Source organism: Podarcis tiliguerta, assembly GCF_965153285.1.
Source record: "Podarcis tiliguerta genome assembly, chromosome: 3".
NCBI classification, from domain to species: Eukaryota; Metazoa; Chordata; class Lepidosauria; order Squamata; family Lacertidae; genus Podarcis; species Podarcis tiliguerta.
Window position 1 is genome coordinate 96,987,322 of NC_139536.1, and position 23,462 is coordinate 97,010,783.

The following is a 23,462-nucleotide window of genomic DNA, read 5'->3' on the forward strand; positions in this document are numbered from 1 at the left end:
GATAGATAGATGATAGATAGATAGATAGATAGATAGATGATAGATAGATAGATAGATGATAGATAGATGATATAGATAGATAGATAGATAGATGATAGATGATGAAGATAGATGATAGATAGATAGATAGATAGATAGATAGATGATAGATAGATAGATGATGATAGATAGATAGATAGAGATAGATATAGATATAGATGATATAGATATAGATGATATAGATATAGATATAGATATAGATGATATAGATATAGATATAGATGATATAGATATAGATATAGATATAGATATAGATATAGATATAGATATAGATATAGATATAGATAGATATAGATGTAGATATAGATATAGATATAGATATAGATATAGATATAGATAGATAGATATAGATAGAATCTTTATTTGCATCAGCCGCTAGCCATAGCAGTAAAATAAAATAAAATGTACTGGAGAGAGAGGTAAAAACCTAACTATGTAAAATACATTTTGGGGGTTTACATCAATAATCAAATAAAAGATCTTATTCTAATTGCACCCGCTAAAAACTTTGCAGTTTTTGCTGTCAGCTAATCATCTTGTTCTGCTAAAAGAAAGGACACAGTATCAATGGTTGAGCAACCCAGCATGGACAATAATAGAGGGGTAATGACCTCACTCCTCAAATCTTTATACAGAGCGCAAGCCAGAACACATGAGCCACTGACTTAATACTGCCATCTCCACAGGGACATAACCATTTTTCCAGTGGGATTTTTTTGAAACTGACCCTCATGTACAACTGAAGGCAGTATACTGTATAATGGAATTGTTAGTTTTTGCAAATAGGTTGCCAAAGTGTGAAAATGACTAGGTGGGAAATAATCATACCTTGGATCTGGCTGTGGGATCCTCCACCGAATTGCTGATTCACTTCCCTCCCTGAAGCTGAAAACTTTGGAAACCTATTGTTGAGAGCTTCAACTGAAACATATATGAACACTCTATAGTATTGCAGCGGTTCACAAATCACTGTCAGAGGGCTCACCACTATCCTAAAACTATTTAGCAATATTCATGAGAAGTTGTATTCAAACTGGCAAAGATACCCTGATATAGTGTGTGTGGGGGGGAATATGCAATAGTTTGCAGAACTGACAGAGAAGTACATTATTTGTTTCTCTGTGAATTCTGCAAACTATTGCATTTATTATTATTATTTATTTTTTGGATATTTCATATGCCTACAGTCTCTCATGCAACCCACTGGAACACCAAGCAAAATTTTCTCTTATATTGCTTAATGCAAATATTGTAAAGCCACGGTAAGGAGCTAGGCTTTTAGACTAAGAGGAAGACTTCCTCCATCTGAAAAAATGGAGGAATGATCTTAGGCCTTCACAAGCATGGAGGATAATTATTAGTGCTTGGTGCACTCTTGCTCTTAATGTAAAGCTACAGTGAAAAGGTACATTCTTTCATCTGTGCTGAATCTTCCAACATTCGGCTTCATTGAATGTCCCTGAGTTCTAGTGTTATGACTGAGAAGACCGCAAATGCATCGTCTCTGCCTATGAGTGCCTGTTGTTGTTCTCAGGGCTTTGAAAGCAGAAAGGGCTTTCTGATTTGCATCAACAGCACTCTAACACTGTGTGTGTGTGCATGCTTGTGTGTGCAACTCCGCTGCACAACACACAGAGAACACAGTAAATTGCTCACAAAACCTTAGGACAGGCATAGACAAACTCTGGCCCTCCAGATGTTTGGGACTACAATTCCCATCCTCCCTGACCACTGGTCTTGTTAGCCAGGGATGATGGGAATTGTAGTCCCAAACATCTGGAGGGCCGGAGTTTGCCTGTGCCTGCCTTAGGAGGAAAGGATGATCACTGGTGGGTGGGTGCTCATAGTTGAGTAGCGATATGAACCCTAGTGTCTCAGATCCTAGGTGGAATCTACACACATATAAGAAATGCTGTGAAAATGTTGTTTTTGTTTTGTTTTGTTTTGTTTTAAAAAACATTTTGAAAAATATATTGAATTTGCCATAGCTCACCATCGTCATCTAGTGTCACATTTGTATATTGCACTCTACAAGACATTTAAAATATTTTATTTGCAGCTGTATAGCTGAGCCCCTAGTCTAACACCCTAACCACTTCACCACACTGTCTCACAAGTGTCAAACTCTGGGTGTAAAGACTGGGAGCCATTTATGTTGTATCTACAGAAACAATGTAAAGAAATGGACTCACTAGCAGGATTTGAGCAAACACAATTCACAAAATGAATACAGAATTTACAAAGATGATGTTAAAATGATAAGAACATAACAATACTGATTTTAAAGAATTTTATATTAAGATATAATAAAGCAAACAGGAGAAGTTAATATGTAAAAAACCGGAAGAGGAAGTTGAGGGAAGTCGTGGGGGGAGGGAATCTGGGAATCGTTTTTTCTTTTGTGATCTGATATGATGTTATTACGATAAAAATGTAAAACTTAATAAAAATTATTTTTTTTTAAAAAAACAACAACTCTGGGTGTGGCTCTCTTCCAGAACTTGTACCAGAGACTAAACTTCATCATTTTCTTCTTTTTTTAAAAAAATAATAAAATACTGTTATTAGACAGAAAGTACAAGTGGGAAAAGATCCAGAAAGATTAAGCTTTATGGATTCAGCATTGTTTCTGTACCTAACTGTGTCTGCAGTTAAAAGAATTAACAGCAGCATGTCAAGTGCAGGGTACATAAGCAAGCCCATTAATTTGACAAAGAGCCAATGTCAGGGTTAAAAGGTAAAGAAAACAAAACCCTTAACGGTTGTTACCTGCCACTTTCAGATGTTGCAGCAAGCCCATAAAATGCATTTGGTTCTGTTATGAAATAGCTTGGGGAAGGAATGCAATACATCATTTGAAAAGGCCAGACAAATTATATAAAAGTATGCTTGCTTTGTGAATAACAGCGACAACAACGCTAAGAGCCTTAAATGATTCAAAAGAGTGGTAATGAAGTCAAAGCTTATCATCTGCAGGTAGAGAAATCGATCAGCATAGGTCAGGCATGGGGAATGATTGTCCCTCCAGATGTTGCTAAACTGCCGCTTCTATAAGTCCTAAAAGATGGTCATTGGCTAAGGGTGATGGGAGATGATGTTCCACAATACCTAGAGGCCCCTCTCCTGGCATATGTGATCTAACCAGATCACATATATCTATGCTTTCCGTTAAGGGCATAGCTGTCAACGTTCCCCCCCCCTTTTCCCAAGCCGCTAAGCCGCTTAACAGCTGATCCGCTAAGCCGCTTATCAGCTGATCCGCTAAGTCCGCTAAGCCGCTAATAGCGCTAATCCGCTAAACCGCTAATGGGCTTGCTTCGCAAGATGAAAAAAACCGCGAGACGAAGAGACTCGCGGAACGGATTCTTTTCGTCTTGCGAGGCACCACTGTATATATATTCCCCAAAAGCCTTCCACTGTCACTTCTTCTCCTGGTAAGCCACAATCTTTTCTTTTCTTTTCTTTTTTTTTTTTAGAATTCCTCCCATCTCTAAGTACAGTGGTGACTCGCAAGACGAAAAGAATCCCATTAGCGGCTTGGCGGATTAGTGCTATTAGCGGCTTAGCGGGCTTAGCGGATCAGCTGATAAGCGGCTTAGCTTTCTCAAGAGTTTCACACAAAGTCCAAAATGCATTTGGGCTACCATTTTCTTGCTTTCCCTTGATTCTACTATATTTGTGTTGAAGGATATCACTCAGATTCCATCCTCTCAGTTATTTTTATACTTTGAATTAAATGCGCGCGTGCACACACCATAGCTGTCAACGTTTCCCTTTTTTAAAGGGAAATTCCCTTATTCCGAATAGGATTCCTCGCAAGAAAAGGGAAAAGCTGACAGCTATGGCACACACACACACACACGCACAACATCTCCAGAAAGATAAATGCAGGAAGCAGCCAAGGCTAAAGTTAGAATACGCTAATCTTTTTTTTTTAAAAAAGAAAAACCTGCGTAGATGGCCTATTTTCAATACTTGATAAATTCCCTGAATGGCTTTCAGTTACTTTATAGTCTATAAGTACTTCTCCCATTTGAGAACGCTTATATTCACCCCGCAATCTGTTTAAGCGCTGTGTGCTTTGCTTCATCCCAACAGTCTCAGATAAAACTAGTTTTGCTACCATTATTAATAGTCTGATCTAATAAATTATTCTGTTCGTGGTATTCTAAGAACCTTACATTCCTCCCCCAAACAATGGCATAAAAAGAATCAACAGATGAATTTATCCAACCTTTGCCTCCAGGATTAAAGCACAGATCAGATCATTATAATGTCTTGGATTTTACACTTCTCCAGATTTTGCAGTAGTGGTTCCCAGCACACAAAATCAGTAACAAAATGCATTTTTGCAAACAAAATGCATTTAAATAAAAAAGCGAGAAAAAATATATTTAAAGACTCTCTCTCTCTCTATATATATATATACACACATACACATATTTTGTCTTGATTATTTATTTATTTTTATAATGCAGATGGATGCAGTAATGGAAAAGAAGTGGTTTATGAATAAACACATGCTGACACCCTCAAACATGGTCTGTAATGGTGTTCGCCAATCTGGTGCCCTCCAGATGTTTTGGGCTGCAGGTCCCACAATCCCCGGGCAGCAAAATCATGCATTTAACTTTCTGGAAAAAACAAAGCAACAGAACTCCCAAATCCATCTCAAAACACCTCGTTAATTGTGGAATCCAACTTAGGAATGTGAGAGTCTGCCCTACATTGTCCCAATTTTCTCATGAATTGAGTTACACATTGAAAGCCGATGTGGGGAGGTGGGGCTCATCAGTTTGGAAAGGTAGCCCATCTAGGATATGGTTACCATAATTTTTTCAATGAATCCGGTGACTCTCTCCTTTTTTTTAAAGCTGAATAGCAACAGGGAGTCAGTAGTGGAGATGGTGAGGCAAAAGACCCTGGGCGCAAGCATACATGCATATGTATAAAGGTGCAAAGTCCTTCTTTCGCACCCTGAGAAACATAAATGCACAGAGTTTTTAAAAAATTGGGCAATGGCCGCTCACCCGCGACTCTCGATCAGTCAAAACAAGGGGGGGGGGAAGGGGGCAGGAGATCACACAAGACCCATAATATGCACACAAGGCACATCATATGGGGACTTCCGGCGAGGAAAAATGGCAGGTGCCACGGCAGCGAGCAACTTCTGAAGCCAGCCAGAGCCAACTGCGCTACTAGGCTGGCTCCGGGCTACTGAGGCTGCCACTGCCACATTTCCTGGGGACAGATTTGCAAATCTGGGGACTGTCCCCAGGAACCGGGGACGTCTGGTAACCCTAATCTAGGAGAAGGAAAACTCTATGGGATATCTTCAGGAGAAGAAAAGGCTAATGAGTAAACCTTACACAAATCCAGAGTGGAATCTCTAAGGTGATTGTATGGTGCCTTGTATGCTTCTTTCATCAACTACTGCAGCCAAGCTAGTACTATATATATTCCTCTGCTTTGCTTTGGACCACTTCAATGAGGCCAGGAGAGAGGTCTTGTCATCTGGACAGACCAGGACTTCCATACACACTGCCCAGGCCTGCACCCTAGGGAGGTCACGTCAGTGCTGCTAACACAGCAGTTTGACTTCACCCCTAGAGGCACACTCCATTATCTCTTGGGACAGATGGTTGCCAACAACAGCAACTACTACCGCATATGTTGTTTTCTGAGATGCCTTAGATTAGAATGCATCGTGACGCCTTGTGAAACATGCACAAATTTTGGGCTGGTAAAAAAAAAATAGTACATTGGTAATGATAGCAGATAAGTACTTCCCAAGTAAGCACACTAGCCAGAACAGAAAAGGAACTACATGTACAGTAATGCTTCTAATTGCAGCTGATAGAACAAGTGTTAAGTTAGCATAAACATCCATGATAATTCCAGAAAATGAAAACAGCTTCCCATTGCCAACTTCCTGAGAAATACGTCTTTGGCAGAATCTGTTCTCCTTAATAGCAAAGTATCAACTTGTCACAAGAATTTCAAAGGCAACTTTCAGCAACGATCAACTTGAGAGGCGGGGGGAAATCTGTAGCCCTCCAAATGCTGTCCAATTCCCCAGCCAATGATCAGGGATGATGGGAACTGAAGTCCAGCAATATCTGAAGGACAGCAGGTTGACCATCCCCTCTGAAGAGACAAAGATTTATAGCATTTTAAAAGGAAAACAGAATTCTTTAATTCCCTATTAGTTTTATGTGCGATATGATACTGAACACTGAAAATTTATATCCCACTGTTTCATAGAATAGGAGCACTGCCTTTTAGACTGGTCTGCCCATGCATTCCTGAGTCCAGAGATCAGCAATCAAGACATTTGGGGAAGCTGGCAGCCTAAATGGAGATTAGGAATATAAGAAATATAGTAATTCTCTAGTTTGGGTGCAAGGGTGCTCTTGCAGAGTAGGGGCGTGTGCACACATGACGATCTGACCATTAGGTCCAGTCATGGCCGACTCTGGGGTTGCGGCGCTCATCTCGCTTTATTGGCTGAGGGAGCCGGAGTACAGCCCAGCAGCCTAGTACAATTCCCGGCGCTGTGGGGAAAACCTCAGCGCCTAGGACTTGCCGATCGCATGGTCGGCGGTTCGAATCCCCGCGGCACAGTGCGCTCCCGTCGTTCGGTCCCAGTGCCTGCCAACCTAGCAGTTCGAAAGCACCTCCGGGTGCAAGTAGATAAATAGGTACCGCTTACCAGTGGGAAGGTAAACAGCGTTTCCATGTGCGGCTCTGGCTCGCCAGATGCAGCTTGTCACACTGGCCACGTGACCCGGAAGAGTCTGCGGACAGCGCTGGCTCCCAGCCTATAGAGTGAGATGAGCGCACAACCCTAGAGTCTGGCAAGACTGGCCCCTACGGGCAGGGGTACCTTTACCTTTACCTTATTAACATGACCATTGGCCCCTGGTGGAGTGATGATTCTGTGGGAAAGACCCACACAACCAGCCCCTCTGTCATATGTTTAGGGTATTACGCACATACCCCTGCAGTATGGCTTCACATTGCACGGATACCACAGTGCTGGGTTTGCAAGTGCACAGCTGAAAGGTAAGATATATAATTTAGTTTATGATGCTGGAGAAGGGATTTTAGAGCAGTAGCAGTACACTTCCTGTTCATGCTGTTTAGCAGCAGTCAACGGGAATCTGACACATTCAACACATTAGATAAGCTAAGTATATTCATTAACAATTTAAGGCCACCACATAGTGTTTAATGAGCAATTGTACTGGTATAATCCCATCCTCCTTCAAAACATATAATTACAACTTTTGCTTGCTCAGTGACGGGTAAATTATCATTTGACCATTAATCTCCAATAACACAACCAAGCTGAGGTTCAGTAGGCAACCTTCCAATTAGCATAAACAAACATCCCACTGCCTCAGGTTGTATTTTACTTGGAAGGAATCTTTGAGAAATGTCTCAGTTGAAGATTATCTTAACCACAAATGTGCTTTTCAGTCAATATTGTCTGAAATGCAGAAGCCTTAATGCCTGCATGCTCTTCACCTCCGCTAAAAGTTCATTTTAATTGTTAAAACATAGCTGTTTACTGTTTCAAACTGCACTGCAAAGGCTAATTGCACTCTGCAGATTAACAGAGCTATAGAAATGATTAAAACTAATAATATTCTTCTAGAGTGCATGATCTTGCAAGGTTTTATAGGAAGTTTCCTTGTTTACCTTCAGACATTAGTAAAGGCAAATGGAGATTCTTGACCACCCCCCTCCCCTAGGATTGTGTTAAGAAAGGGAGCAAGGGATTTGCAATAGGAGCACTTAATTCAACTATATGTATCATAATCCAAATAATATGTCTCTGTTAATAAGCTTGGGCCATGTGGACTTGCTCATTCACAAGCTATCAAACAGGTTTCTACACCAAACAGATATTTCTCTCTCTTTTTTTTTTTGGTTGATGGGTTATTTCATTTTTAAAAGTACACTTGATACTGACATTAACAAGTTAGGAAGAAATTGGACTACACCTTGAAGGCTAGAACTGATTGTGTCTGCAAACATTTTCTAACTGTCTCCAAAAAAATCCAATTTAAAGCAAGTAATGCACAGGTGTATGGGTTTTTTCTTTTTCTTTTACACAACCTGTGCACTGTATAGCCATACATTACTATCCACAGCAGCTCATAATACAAGGGATTTGGGATACATCCTAAGCAATTTTTTAACTTGGCAATAAATGAATCCAAGTAAATATGTTCATGATCAGGGTGGTTGTCTGAAGGAGGTGATGGAGGTCCATCACAGTGGGTAGCTAGTGACTCACCCTCCAGGTAAAGACATTTTTCCGGATTTCCCAGGCAGATAATCCTTCAGAACAGTTTTATATGAAGCAAGGGTAAGCAAGTCAGGAAGCTACAGCTAAAGCTAAAGGACTTCTGAAGCAGGAAAAAGTGCTAAAAATGGCTTGATTTATTTGCACATCCTGCCTTCTACTAGTGAGCTACATCCTGCTGAAATTCCCTCTTCTATACATCTATTCAAGTTGGAAGAGGCTTGCCTGTGCTTTTTCTTAGCAAAAGCACTTGAATAATGCAGATGGAGTCCAGAGACAAAATCCTGGTAAAATTTTACTGAACAAAATGTTATACAACTTGAGCAGAAAGAAACAGAGAGGTTTTGTCTTTTGGGCAGGACGTGATAGCTGGGTTAGAGTCAATAAAATAGCCATGAGAAAATACCCTTACAGCTAGACAGCTTCTCATTCAAGCTACCTCAGTAAATATCATGCTATTTTAACCCTCTTGGCTAATGGCTTTATTGCAGATATTAATATTGCACAGTTTGAAGCAACTGGATGCATAAGAGCTGATTCCTTTTGGAAGAAATCATTGTCCAGACTCATAAAAATAGTACTTTTTTGTTACTTGCAGAACTTTGCGTGACCAGGCGGCGACAGCTCCATTCCCCAGGAAATGGAATAAAGACTCAGACGATATTATATGGAATTAAAATTAGGCCACAACTTTATTAAACTTCTGAATGTAGGAAGACCTTGGCTTAGGCATTAGGTGTGTATCCCTCCCAGCTCCCCAGTCAAGGGGAACTGGGGCTCATCAAGGTAAATGGGATATACGGGTGCTTTGCAAAACGTAAGTGTAGCAGGCAGCCAAGCCCATATCCCCCGCACGCAGGGTAGTTCACGAACAACCTTTCGGTGTATGGCCAGTGGCACCCAAATATATAACCGCTTCACCCCCCCCCCCCATATAGGGAAGAGAAGACTAAAGGATTCCACCCAAGGCCATAACCGCCGAAGTGGTGATGAATTGCTATGGGAAAGACAAAACCTGTCAATGTAGGAAAATTTCTTCCATGTCCTTCAACAGCAACCAGTCAAAGACCGTAGCCACGCCCGCTAAACAGGAAGAAAAAGTTAACCTGCAAAAAAGAAACATTAAACAAAGGGAGGGTAGGGAGGGTGAATCTCCAGAGCCGACTGCCTGGCTATTGTCGACTCCACCCCCTATTTATAAATGGGGCTGGCCCTACCTCCCAGCAATAAACTTGATTACTGAGGCTGGGCGTGAACCTCCAAAAATTAACACTGAGAGGCAAGCCAGCCCCTGTTTGCCAGTAAGCTCCCTGGGAATTGTAGCACCACACGTGATCCCGCAAAGGGCACCCACAATGTAACATGTAAGTGCTCATTCTCTAAAACAAAACAGAAACATCAAATGATACATCCAAAACATCCATACAATGTCTTGTGCTGTCCAGCACAGGCTCAGCATCTTCAAAATAAAATATAATTCCAAAAATCCAAAAGGGTCTCTCCTCCACAACCTTCATTCCACCTTTCATTGGCCTTATGCTATGCAGCTTTTGGAGAGCCATTATCTCCCCCTTTTGTTCTCTGTGGTGTTCAGAGAAAGATTAAACCCACCACCCTTTCAAGATAGCGATTTGCAACTCAATAGCCTCATCACACGATCAAAGGTTACAACACTCACATGTTAGCTAGCAGAAAACAACACTTAGTAAATTATCAACTCATTAAAGAGCTCAGAAACCACTTAGAAGACTATTGCGGAAAAGCCACATGTTAGCAATACACATTTAGCTTTCCCCCCATTTTAAACCTTTGTTAATACACAGGCATTTTCCCATTTCTGTGTGAATTAAACCAAATATATATAACCGAGTTTACTGGCAATATAATTAACCTTTAAGTTATGCAATGAATGATGTCTGCTGTTGCACTTCACCTTGGCACCCTTACTTCAACCTATTTTTCACCTTGGCACCCTTACTTCAACCAGCTATGGATACAGAAGGAAAGCTGAATTGATAGCATTTATAGCTGATCGAAGTGCATTGATACGTGCACTTGCATGTATGCAATCCAAATCTTTATTACCGTCATAGACCAGCACAAGATAAAAGGACCTCCATACATGAATAAAAACATACTTAGATAGGCAGTAAGGCAACACTAGATAGGCAGTAAGGGTACACTACACTCACATGTAGACAATCCTTTTACATGTGTGGGAGGCCAAAGGTAGGGAGCTGTGGGCTCCTCTGACATGTGCATTCTCATAACTATCTGTTCCCCCAAAACGCACCCCATGGTAGTGTCGATGTCTGATATTTGCCTGATTGCATTTTCAGTGCTTCAAGCTTAGATTCCATTGCAGCTCTAATACTTGGTTCTTACTTCAGCTTTTAAACATCATGCAGATTTGACAGTAGATAAATGGGGGGAGAGGGAGAGTTAACTTTTTGAAATCATATTCATACCTGAGAGCAAGCCACTTTGGACTCAGCAAGAATTACTTCTGAGTAAACTCAACCTGCACACACTTTCTTGGAAGATTTCACTGAACTCGGAAGAATGTATGAGAAAGTCTGCTTTAGGGTGCAGTTATCAGTCAGTTTGTCTTAAACCTAAGCAGTTCAGCTGGGATGCAAAGAACCTTATACAGGGAGAGACATGGCATCTTGTGTAACATCCTTGCATGAATACAGAAGAATAAAACAAAGCCCAGTCTAGGACTATGGAACAAGTTGCCACTTTGGGCCACTTTAATCAGGAACAGCCCATGTCTTGGGGGCCAAAAATCTATGGGTAAGGCATTGTTTTGCTTGTGAAACGTTTAAGTTGATTGTGTTATGAGGATGGGGGAACTACTGTTAAAGGAAGAGGATTCCCAGGTAAGATCCTCCTTCTATTTTGTGGGCAGGTAATCCCTGCCGTACCTGGCCTGGTCTCCTTGGCAACGCTTCCCCCAGGTGGGATTGGACAACTGACTGAGGTAGGCGGAGACCTCCAGGTATCCCACCTGAGGGAAGGCAAAGCCAAGCCTATGCTGATGGAGCTGCTCTAGATCTAGGGGCTGCGCGCATCCACGCAAAGGGTGCCCCCCATTTTAAGCGGGGGGTGGTCATTCTTAGCAGCCAACCAGATGTCTATCTTTATGTGTTGCCATCCTTATTTGCCGAGGCTTTCAGTTTAATCCAGTTGTAGCACTGTGTGTTGTATCTAATATACTTCAGGGGAAATCCTGTTTATCACACTGTTAAACCGCAAAAAGGGGTTGCAAAATGAGATGCCGTTATCTTTGTTTCTTTCTTGGACTGGTGCATAGCTGCCGCCAGTTAGAAATCATAGATTTCTAATAATTTTTTTGATGAGACATACAAACATAAAAACAAATTTGTATTGAGTGCATTTTAATCTAGACTTCTTCCAAGTATAAAGCAAAAAAGGGAAAAACTTGATGTAATTTTACAGCAATAAAATTAACAACTGGTGGAGAGACTATGACTCATCTCACTAAACCCTATCATGTGTCTGACAGATAATACTGAACCTTTCATCCCTATGCCTAAACCTTTCGGCCTTAATTTCCCCCAAACTGGAATTAATGATTATACTGAATTAGCAAACATTTTATGTTTTTAAAAAATGTTTTCCACATTTTAGATGCAGCTATAAATATTATCAAATCAGTTGTACAAGGCAACTGAGACCCTTATTATAAGAGCAAGGGAAATGGTCCACGCTTTCTGATCAAATTAACATTTCATGCCAACATTTTGTTTCCATTTAACCATGGTGCATCCTTTCCACATGTCCCTTTCCATGTGTTTAAGTTACATGGTAGAGGAAGCTGAAATGATACAATCCAAAAGGATCCATCTTCTCTACCCGAAATGGATAAGGAGAAAGGACATGACATGCCTTCCTCATTCCCATTGTATTTACATACGGACGTGCAAATTGGGTGATGAGATTTCAGGTCAGGCTTAACTAAGCAATTTTCCACGCTGTAGGCAAGAGACTGTTATATAATAACCAGACCACTTGGGGAGAAAAGGCTTCAGTCGGATAATATTCTTTCATCATAAGCAATTAAAAGTATTACAGGGTCAATGAGGAAGAAACAGTCTGCTTCAATAGGTACAGATTTATTCAAGGTGGAAATAAGGAAATACACCTAAAAACAACTAAGGGAGCTTTGTAAATAAGTTCACAAATGTTACTAAGCTTGAAATAATTACTAGCCTGCTGGGAGATGGCAGAGGAGGGCCAGAGAGCATGCAACCGTCTGCTGCCTGGGTGGAGTGTCCTTGTGGAGCCTTATGAAGGACTCTGATTCAACAGAGGTTCCCATAAGCAGGGGAGGTCGGGATTTTTGCAATAACCCCTTTCTCTTGCAATGCCAACCACTCTGGCCGCCGCCCACTTATACCTCCCATGCTGTTCCAAGCATACCTCAAATCTCTAGAGCAGATTAGTGAGGATGCAGGGACCTGGAAAGGGAAGGAGGAATCAATAAAATTCCTCTAATATAGGTAAAGGTAAACCCCTGACCATTAGGTCCAGTCATGACCAACTCTGGGGTTGCGGCACTCATCTCGCTTAATTGGCCGAGGGAGCTGGCGTACAGCTTCCGGTCATGTGGCCAGCATAACTAAGCCACTTCTGGCGAACCAGAGCAGCGCATGGAAACGCCGTTTATCTTCCTGCTGGAGCGGTACCTATTTATCTACTTGCACGTTGACATGCTTTCGAACTGCTAGGTTGGCAGGAGCAGGGACCGAGCAATGGGAGCTCACCCCGTTGTGGGGATTTGAACCACCGACCTTCTGATCGGCAAGTCCTAAGCTCTGTGGTTTAACCCACAGCGCCACCCGCGTTCCCTCTAATATAGGGTTTCCCAAACTTGTAGTCCAGCCATTGGTGGACTACAACTTCCATCATCCCTGGCTAGCACGACCAGTGGTCTGGGATGATTGGAACTGTAGTCCAAAAACAGCTAGAGTTTGGGAAACTCTGCTCTAATGGAAGCCTCCATTGGATCAAATAGCTTTCCAACAGGGGATGGGCATGGTTGCAAAGCACTCTTGCTTTCTATGCTGAGCACAAGGCATGCCACTTGTGGCTACCAGGCAAGTCAACACCAGGCTAGCCTAAGAGACAAGTCAGGAAAATCAAAAGGAGGGATGCTGGGGGACTGCTGTACCAGCTGCAGCCGGTGCTGCTTTAAATAAAAGCATAGGAGACCTGTCAGAAGAAAGATGATCTGTTTACTAGTAAAACTTATCAAGACAGTATCATCAGCAATCCCTTCTTCAGCCCACCACCCTTACCTCACAATGACTGCTGGAGCTTGTCAGTGAAATAATTGGTGAAGCAAGAAATGTGCCTCCCTGGGAAATTAAAGAAAGTTCCCTCAGATCTTTAGACGTAGCTGACACTGTTGCAATAAATAAAAGCCTAAGTGTGGGCCGGTGGCAAATATAGATAGTACTGTAGCTTCTATTTTATAATTAAGTGCAACACACACTGCTTTCTAAGACTGATTACAGGATTATTATTTTCTGCCTAGGTTAGAAAGGGCCCTCCTTTTTCTGAGGCTACATAAGAGTGTTATTCTTTCTATTAAAAATCACTGGATTAGTTACTGTCCTCCACCCTCCTCTGCATGCAAAGGATTATTATTATTTTCTCCTCATGCACCTGTGCTATGAATAAGCCAAAAAGATGCAGCAGAGTCAGCAGAAAAAAAGTATGCCCTGCAGGCTTAACTTGTACTTTTGACATTTACACAGTATTCCACACTCGTATTTATTCAATTCCCACACCCTTGTTAAAAAAGAAATATCCTGAAACCCTGGCACCACTTAACGTACTCGTGATGCCAACACGAAAAAACAACAACACAGCAAATCAGTACCACACATAATATAAGACACCAGTTCGAAATAAAGGTTTGAAATGTTTGCATAGAATGACACCCCCCCCCCCAAGTTTGGAGCACATATGTGCACACACAGATGCACACACAGACACACACACACAGACACACAGACACACACACACAGAGACACACAATACCCAAGGAGTAAGCTTCAGACCCTTGTTTACTTTCAGATATTTTGAACAGTCCAATGCCATGCTTGTCTACACAAACAAAAGTCCTAATGAAGTAAAATGTAAGCAATACTTACTTCCTCCATGGTTTTGGAAGGAGGAATGTAATAAGTTAGATGGAGTAGCACTCCCCCTAAATGACCAAGTCCACAGTTTGAGAATGTTCCTGGATTCAGCACTGGCTGGGGAAGTCCAGGATGCATCAGCAGCCAGAAATGTACAGTGGTACCTCGGGTTACATACGCTTCAGGTTACATACGCTTCAGGTGACAGACTCCGCTAACTCAGAAATAGTGCTTCAGGTTAAGAACTTTGCTTCAGGATGAGAACAGAAATCATGCTCTGGCAGCACGGCAGCAAGTGGTGCTTCAGGTTAAGAACAGTTTCAGGTTAAGAACGGACCTCCGGAACGAATTAAGTATTTAACCCGAGGTGCCACTGTATTCTGTTGGCTTTGGCTGGTACACTAATTGCAGCCGAGGGCAGGCCTAGCCACAGCGATCCATGTGCTAAATTACTATAATGTGCTGTAGTGCGCATGGAGTTGCCTTTAAAGGCAGTCCAGAAACTTCAGCTGGTTGAAAAAGTGTGTTGATTTGCAACATGGGATTTCACATGTTATCAAACTTCAAGTGTACAAACACACACACACATACACTTGAAGTCTAATCACTTGAGAATTGAAACTACAGTGAGGAATGACAGTACTTGATTCAATCAGCTTTGGCAAACTTTATTTGTTTTTCCCAATTTCTCGAGAGGGAGAGCGGAGGACCAGCTTCGTGCTTGAATTCCCAGTGGGCAGGATCCACTCCGCAGTATGAGTAGCTCAGATTTTGGGAACCTTTTTATCACACCTGCACTTTCTTATTGAGAACAAAATTATTCCCAACAAGAATTAATTCAGCATAGTTAAATTCAGCATAGTTAACTGTGCTTGCCTCAGACCAGTTGACTTCCTAATAGACCATAGTAGAGGAATAGAATAACTACATAGGTATCTTTAATGGCGCGCAGGTAAAATTCTAGCACCCCTAAAAATAATAACATACACAAGAGGAAGTGTGCAGCAAGAAGTGTAATAAAGGTCTGCTATTTCCTTTAGGCTGTTCCAGGGGTACAAGAAGACTGGTTCTACTCTGATTATTAGGTCCCCTTTACTATGTTGATTGCCCAATTTAATAACATTTAAAAGTTCTAGTGCAGTACAGGCATTTCTCTTGTTCCGTTCCTTGCAGGAGATTCAGGGGGATGATGTCAAAGAAAATGATTTTTTCAGTTGTGGCTCTCCACCTGTAGAATGTATTCCCCAGTGAGTCTGCTTTGCACCTTCACATAATTCTTTATAATAGCATGTAAAGACTTACTTTCTCCCCTTAACTTTTGGTCGACTGGGCTGATTTTGCTCTACTATTAGTGTGCTGCCAAAGCTTTAATTAGTTCTTATAAGAGTCGGGTGGTTTTATGATGTGGGCATTGCATGAAAATGCTATATATATATATTATATGAATTTGTTATTACAGTGGTACCTCGGGTTACATACACTTCAGGTTACATACGCTACAGGTTACAGACTCCACTAACCCAGAAATATTACCTCGGGTTAAGAACTTTGCTTCAGGATGAGAACAGAAATCGTGCTCTGGCGGCGCAGTGGCAGTGGGAGGCCCCATTAGCTAAAGTGGTGCTTCAGGTTAAGAACAGTTTCAGGTTAAGAACGGACCTCCGGAACGAATTAAGTACTTAACCTGAGGTACCACTGTATATGCATTTATGTTTATGTTTTTAAATGTAGCTTGCTTGGAGACCTTTTAGGTAACAATGGACTAAGTCATCATTATCATAATAATAATAATTGTTGTTGTTGTTTAGCCATTTAGTCGTGTCCGACTCTTCGTGACCCCATGGATCAGAGCATGCCATAGTATCATAATTTTAGCACTTGGAAAAATGATCTTCTCATCACTGAGTGTTGAGCTAGATTCTTTCTGAGTCTGCTACCTCTGCATTATTTACCTGGTTAAAGAGATCAAGTTACAGATAAAGCTGTATTAGAAAAGAGCCCTTTGCAAATGTTTTGTTTTGTTTTGTTGCATTTCTTCCCTCTCCTTCCCCAATGAGCTCAGGATGGTGGACATTCCCCTCCCATTTTATCTTCACAAGAACCCTGGGAGATAGGTTAGACTGAGAAAGACAGAGTGGTTGGTTCAAGGTCATCTATCAGGTGTCATGGCAAAAGAGGGATTTGAATCCAGGTCTATTAGTTCAACACCTTGACCACTGAGCCACCCTTGTGTCTTTTCATTGGGGTTCAATCTGCAGATTGGCCTTTGAGAACTCGTACTTTTCTGCTTTAGGCAAGCCTTCTCAGATCAGCGTAAATGCCTCTGAATGTGGAGGAAGAGGAAGAAGAGGAAACCAGACTTCAGCATAACAATAGGGTATGCAAATCCATCCAGGCCATAGCTGTCAACTTCCCCCTTTTTTAAAGGGAAAGGGGAAATTCCCTTATTCCGAATAGGATTCCTCGCAAGAAACGGGAAAAGTTGACAGTTATGATCCAGGCATGCATCAATGACCATATAACAGGTAAGAGTTGTACAATGCAAAAAATAATAATGATGTATTTGTGTCTACCCTGATTGAGGGACGCGGGTGGCCCTGTGGATTAAACCACAGAGCCTAGGACTTGCTGATCAGAAGGTCGGTGGTTCGAATCCCCGTGACGGGGTGAGCCCCCGTTGCTCAATCCCTGCTCCTGCCAACCTAGCAGTTCAAAAGCACGTCACAGTGCAAGTAGATAAATAGATACTGCTCCGGTGGGAAGGTAAACAGCGTTTCCATGCGCTGCTCTGATTAACTAGAAGCGGTTTAGTCATGCTAGCCACATGACCCGGAAGCTGTATGCCGGCTCCCTCGGCCAATAAAGCGAGATGAGCGCTGCAACCCCAGAGTCGGCCACGACTGGACCTAATGGTCAGGGGTCCCTTTACCTTTACCTTTACTACCCTCATTAGGTTACTCAAATGTCACGACTGCAGATCAGTCTACAGAAAGCTTCCCTTGCTAGTTTTCAAGAAGCCCTTCGCATATTGTAAGGATCTGGGGAAAAGAGGCAAAAATTAGGCTTTCCCTTTTTCCTGCCCTAACATCCAATCATTAGGGGGCTTTAATTTGATTTCTGTTTCTCATACGTATGATAGCAATTTTCCTTCATGTGATTAAGAGCAGATTTCTGCAATTGCGGGGGGGGGGGGGGAGAAACACTGCCTACATCCACACTTCACACATTTACCAGCTTTCTGGCATGCGGTGGCACAGCAATTGCATTCGCTGCACCGCAAATGTGCCTCATTTCCCTGTGCTCTCTATGCAGCGGCACAAATAGAATACAGATTGATGGTTGGTGCCAATCAGCATTGGGCTTACAGTTCCCTGTGCTGCCATTGATGTTTCACCAAGCTCCTATTGGATTTTCATGTCCAACTCTATGTTCGCCCAAGCCAGCCTCGTTCCCACTGCATGAATGAGTAATGAAGGCTTTTCTATTTTTGAATCTGGCAGCCCTGACTCCTGTGTAAAAGTTTCATGGGAAAATTGAAGAGTGTGGAGGCTGAACTCCTCTCCCTGCTCCCCTCCCCGACTCTCTCCTACAGATACAGCTTTGGCTGTTCACTACATAACTGGCTTATCCCATTGTACAAAAACCCATTTATTTGTGTAGTGGCAAGGCACATGGTTGATTAAGTGCTGTCCCAAATCTATTACCATGAATTATATTTAAATTCATAGCAGGTTTCTCCCATTTCAAGGTAACTCAGTAGAGTCTATGAATATACAAAGGCAAGACACAAAGGCAGCTTAGTCAACTATTTGAAGTGAATGAATTTGAGCAAGTTTGTGTGTGTGTTTCAGGGCTAACTGGGCTTTTCTAAGCGTGTGTGTGTGTGCTTTTTGGCTTGTTAGGAATGAAGGGGGGCATCTTATTGAGCAAAATCACATTTCATATTGAAGGTGGTATTAATCTTTCCCCATTATATTGCATTTCTATCGGGTTGGCAGATATATATACAAATAGCTGGTGCCTTTAAATGCCACAATTGGTAGTTAGCAAGGCTAAGCCTGCACTGAGTCTGTTTGTGTTAAAAATACCTTGCCCACCCATATAAAATGCCATGGGAGTATACCACAATCTATGCAAACATTTGGTAAGTATAGCATAATGATACGTGGTGCAGCGCATGCTATTTGCTGCAATACTCCAAAGTTTTATTATAGATGTGTGTTACTAAGACATGGATTAGGGGCAGGGAACATTTTTGTACCAGTGGTGCAGATCCTTATCTCCCCACCAGCAGCAGCACAGGCTACCTTTGACAGATAGGAGGGGTAATCATCTGACATCATAATGATGGAACACCACCTGGTTTGCAACAATAAATATTTGTTATTCAGCCAGGAGGATATCAGTGAGGGGCGGGGGATTCCCTTCACTATCCCACAGGTGAGTCTGGCTTGCAATGTGGTGACTCAGTTCCACACCCTGTGGAATTCTTCTGGAGTCGTGAATTGCTACAACTTTGTTGGGATTCTGCAGCCAGGTAAAAGCATATCTGTTCTCCCAGGCTTTTGGAGGAATTTAGTTATGTTGTCTGATGGTGCCACTGAGTTTCTGCTATTTTGCACAATGATCTATAACAGGTTTCAATTCTAGTTTTAACATTGTCGACTTATGGTGTATAACATTTGTCTTATCTATTACATTGCAAACCATACTGTGATTGCAATGGAATGAAGCATGGTCTGAAAGTTTTGAAAATTAGATAAATAAACCTCACCGCTTCCTAATCTGAGATATTCAGGATGTGACAGAGATCTAGAATGACCTGGCTGGCATATTTTCCCAGTAACCCTGGGATCAAGCAAACAGAAGATTATTTAAACCATGGGTAGGCAAACTAAGGCCGGGGGCTGGATCCGGCCCAGTCACCTTCTAAATCCGGCCCACGGATGGTCTGGGAATCAGCGTGTTTTTACATGAGTAGAATGTGTGCTTTTATTTAAAATGCACCTCTGGGTTATTTGTGGGGCATAGGAATTCATTCTTCTTTTTTTCAAAATATAGTCCAGCCCTCCACAAGGTCTGAGGGACAGTGGACCAGCCCCATAGTAGAATTGCACACTCTTCATGGGATCCACAATAGCCCTCTGTACCTAGCATTTTAACATTTCATCTAAATCTCTCAAGACTGAAAGACGCATGTTTCGTTACATTCTTCTCACTAGATTGAAGGGGTTGCATCTGAGGAAGTGGAGTCAATATATATCAATAGAATCCTGTCAAACCCAGTGGATTGTATATCTTTCCATTTCTGGATTGGAGATTTTAAAAGGCATAGAAGAAAGCTGTAGTGCAGTTCAGAGGCTGTGCTAGACCCTCCCCCAAAGTGTAGATGCAAGGAAGATCTAGCACATCCCAGAAGACTTTGTTGTACATCTTTCAAGGGAGAGAAAGCAAAAACACCTCCCAGATGTCTTCCTCCCCTGCCCTGTGTGTGTCCTGTCCTGATCCCCACAAAGAAACAGAGGGTTATGGGCCTTGTTAAAGAAAAAAGAAAAAAGGTTTCCACCTTTACCAGAAGAAACGTGTTTCTGCTTTTAGAAAAGTAAATATTCTGAACCAGAGTCAACATAAACACACACATGAAGGGATATTCATAGTCGTCACCAACAGTTACTTACAACGCCTTGCTTCTGTAAATTTTACATTAATCTTCTCAGGTTTTCACTTGTGGAAATACAAATCAATATGAGTATGTGCCGTGAATCTTAATTACACGCCACAAGGAGCAGTCGATTCTCAACAGCTGCTTAACCTGTCATTTTCTTTTCAAAGCTTGCAAACTGGCTGCTGGCAGCAAGGGCTGATGCCACATCGAGAAACATGAGGAGCTACTGTTCCTCCTGAAAGCACAACTTTTGAGGTGACCTCGAGAAGGACAATATTGCAAGGCCCAAAGCAGTCGAAACATCCTAAAAGAAGTGTGCATGCATTTTCCTTTGCACTACACTCAGTTTCCTGTGTCAAAGAAGAAGATATAGTTTGCAAACGCCTTTGAAGAAACAACCACCATGATGATTCTCTGCTTCAGAAGACCAGGCAACAACAAACAAACCTATGGTCATGTTAAGCATCCTCAATAAACACACGAGACATAACCGGCTGTGTTCTTAGATAAATAAGGTATACTATTCATTGTATCCAATAGTAAATTTCAACAGAAGTAACTCATAAAGTTCAACAAACGAACAAAGCAGAAGACCCAGTGGATCAGATCCAAACAATCCACATGGAAAGTTGGTACAGTTCCACAAAATCCTATCACAGAGTCTAGACAAGGATTTCCGGAATTTTGGCCTTGTTTTGCTGTCCTGGCCTTCATCAGTAGTTAAAGCACTAAGTAATTCAAATAAATACAATATCATGATCTCACACATTTTACAGCAAAAATATCAAACAATAAATGGATTGTTTGGACTTTATGAACAGACAGGTGGAATATACACCATTACACGGATGGACCTTATTCATGAACTGTCTAGAGAATGATCTGATCCACTGGGTCTTCTGCTTTGTTTGTTTGTTGAACTTTATGAATTACTTCTGTTGAAATTTACAATTGGATACAATGAATAATACAGTGGTACCTCGGGTTAAGTACTTAATTCGTTCCGGAGGTCCGTACTTAACCTGAAACTGTTCTTAACCTGAAGCACCACTTTAGCTAATGGGGCCTCCTGCTGCTGCCGCACTGCCGGAGCACAATTTCTGTTCTCATCCTGAAGCAAAGTTCTTAACCTGAAGCAATATTTCTGGGTTAGCAGAGTCTGTAACCTGAAGCGTATGTAACCCGAGGTACCACTGTATACCTTATTTATCTAAGAACACAGCCGGTTACGTCTCGTGTGTTAATTTGGAAGACCAGGCTGAAGCATGATCAGTTATGCAGTTATCAACAGTCTCAAAGTGAACAATTCAGCAGTACTTTTCTCTAAAACTCACAAGTTACTTTTCCAGAGAGCTGAAACTGGGCCCAGGAGCAGCATACTTATATGAGCTTTGGAGCTTTTGAGTGAGCATGCAGTATTGGTGTGTTCAGTGTGCGCTATAGTTGGCCATGCAGCGAAGTGGCAATTTGATTGCTCTGTCATGCAGCCAGATTGATTTTGAGAGAGCAATCCGTCTTTTGGTTCACCATCTATCCAGCTATTATGCACATTGAACTTGTCATGCATCTGTGGCCTATTTTTCAGTCATGAGAATGAGCCCGGAGGAAGGTCCTATAAAAAATACCTATAGGGACTGCTTCTGGATTACTTCAGAACAAGCAGTTGGTGACTTGCAGCCTTTTGGACACCTTTCATGTTTTATTTTGAAATGATTTCTGGGGAGGGAGAAGGAGATGGGCTAGATTATTTCAATGAAACCCAATGACTTCTAAATGTAAAATCTTGTGTGTGTGTGTGTGTGTGTGTGTGTGTGTTTTCTTCAGATGCATTCCCTTTCATTGTTTCCTGGAACCGTGGTTAGAAAGCAACCTTTGATTGCTTATTGCTCACTGCTAAAATGCAATGAAATTCAATTATCACAAAAACAGTCGGTGCGCTTCAATTTTTGTGTGGCCTGTTACTTTTTAAATTTGGAACATCTCCCGATTGCTGTCACAGCTATTGCATTGTCTGAATCAATTGCCGTGGCATGCTTGCTAAATTGAGAAATGGCGTTGTGAATGCATAAGAGGTCTCACGCCTCAACAAGACCAGTTACAAACAGGGAGAAAATACCAGACAGGGGAATTTCTCATCTGCTGCAAAACTTTTTTATTCCTTTGCCTGATTTCCTTTGAGAATTCACTTGGGGACAAATAACACTCCAGCCTGTTCTGCTGCTGCAGGGCTGCATATATATATTTTTCACAAGCTCTTATGCAGATAGGAATACTTTTAAGTAGCATTGCACCAACTTTTTTGTTTTTGTTTTACCAACTTTGACTTTCAGTGCCAAAGTTTCAGGTATGGGTAAGGGAAAAAGATAACATTTCCATTAGAGGCTCCCACAAACTGCAAAATGTCACATTCTCATCGTCATAAATATTTTGTGAGTAGTGTGTTTATAATATCCTTGCTATCCTCATCATGTCCACCCACACCCACCCACACAACTTTTTGGAATTACAATTCCTATACTGCTCTACTATTTCCAGCATCTTCTTGTGTTCTCATAATAACATTATTTGAGATTACATTTTATTTTAAGGGGGAAAACAAAGGCACTTGGCTGCCCATGGCTATTTTTTGGTGGACCACGTTGTTTTTTTTACTGGCATGGAGTTTAAGTATGCACCCACATTCAATTGGACCAGTGTGGCATCAATCACATGGGTCAGACAAACATAGCACAAATGTGGGAGGCTTATTTCCCAGCCTTGTTTATCCAGCTCATCTTCTTCCAACTGGGAAAGGAAGGAGCAAAGGAGAGATCATGAGTTGTAGACAGCTATCTTTTACTCAAAGTAGACCCATTGAAATTAATAGCCACAACTAACTTAGGTCCGTACATCACTACTGGGAAAACCATAGCTTTAACAGTAGTGATGTATGGAAGTGAGAGTTGGACCATAAAGAAGGCTGATCGCCAAAGAATTGATGCTTTTGAATTATGGTGCTGGAGGAGACTCTTGAGAGTCCCATGGACTGCAAGAAGATCAAACCTATCCATTCTTAAGGAAATCAGCCCTGAGTGCTCACTGGAAGGACAGATCCTGAAGCTGAGGCTCCAATACTTTGGCCACCTCATGAGAAGAGAGGACTTCCTGGAAAAGATCCTGATGTTGGGAAAGATAGAGGACACAAGGAGAAGGGGACAACAGAGGACGAGATGGTTGGACAGTGTTCTCGAAGCTACCAGCATGAGTTTGACCAAACTGCGGGAGGCAGTGG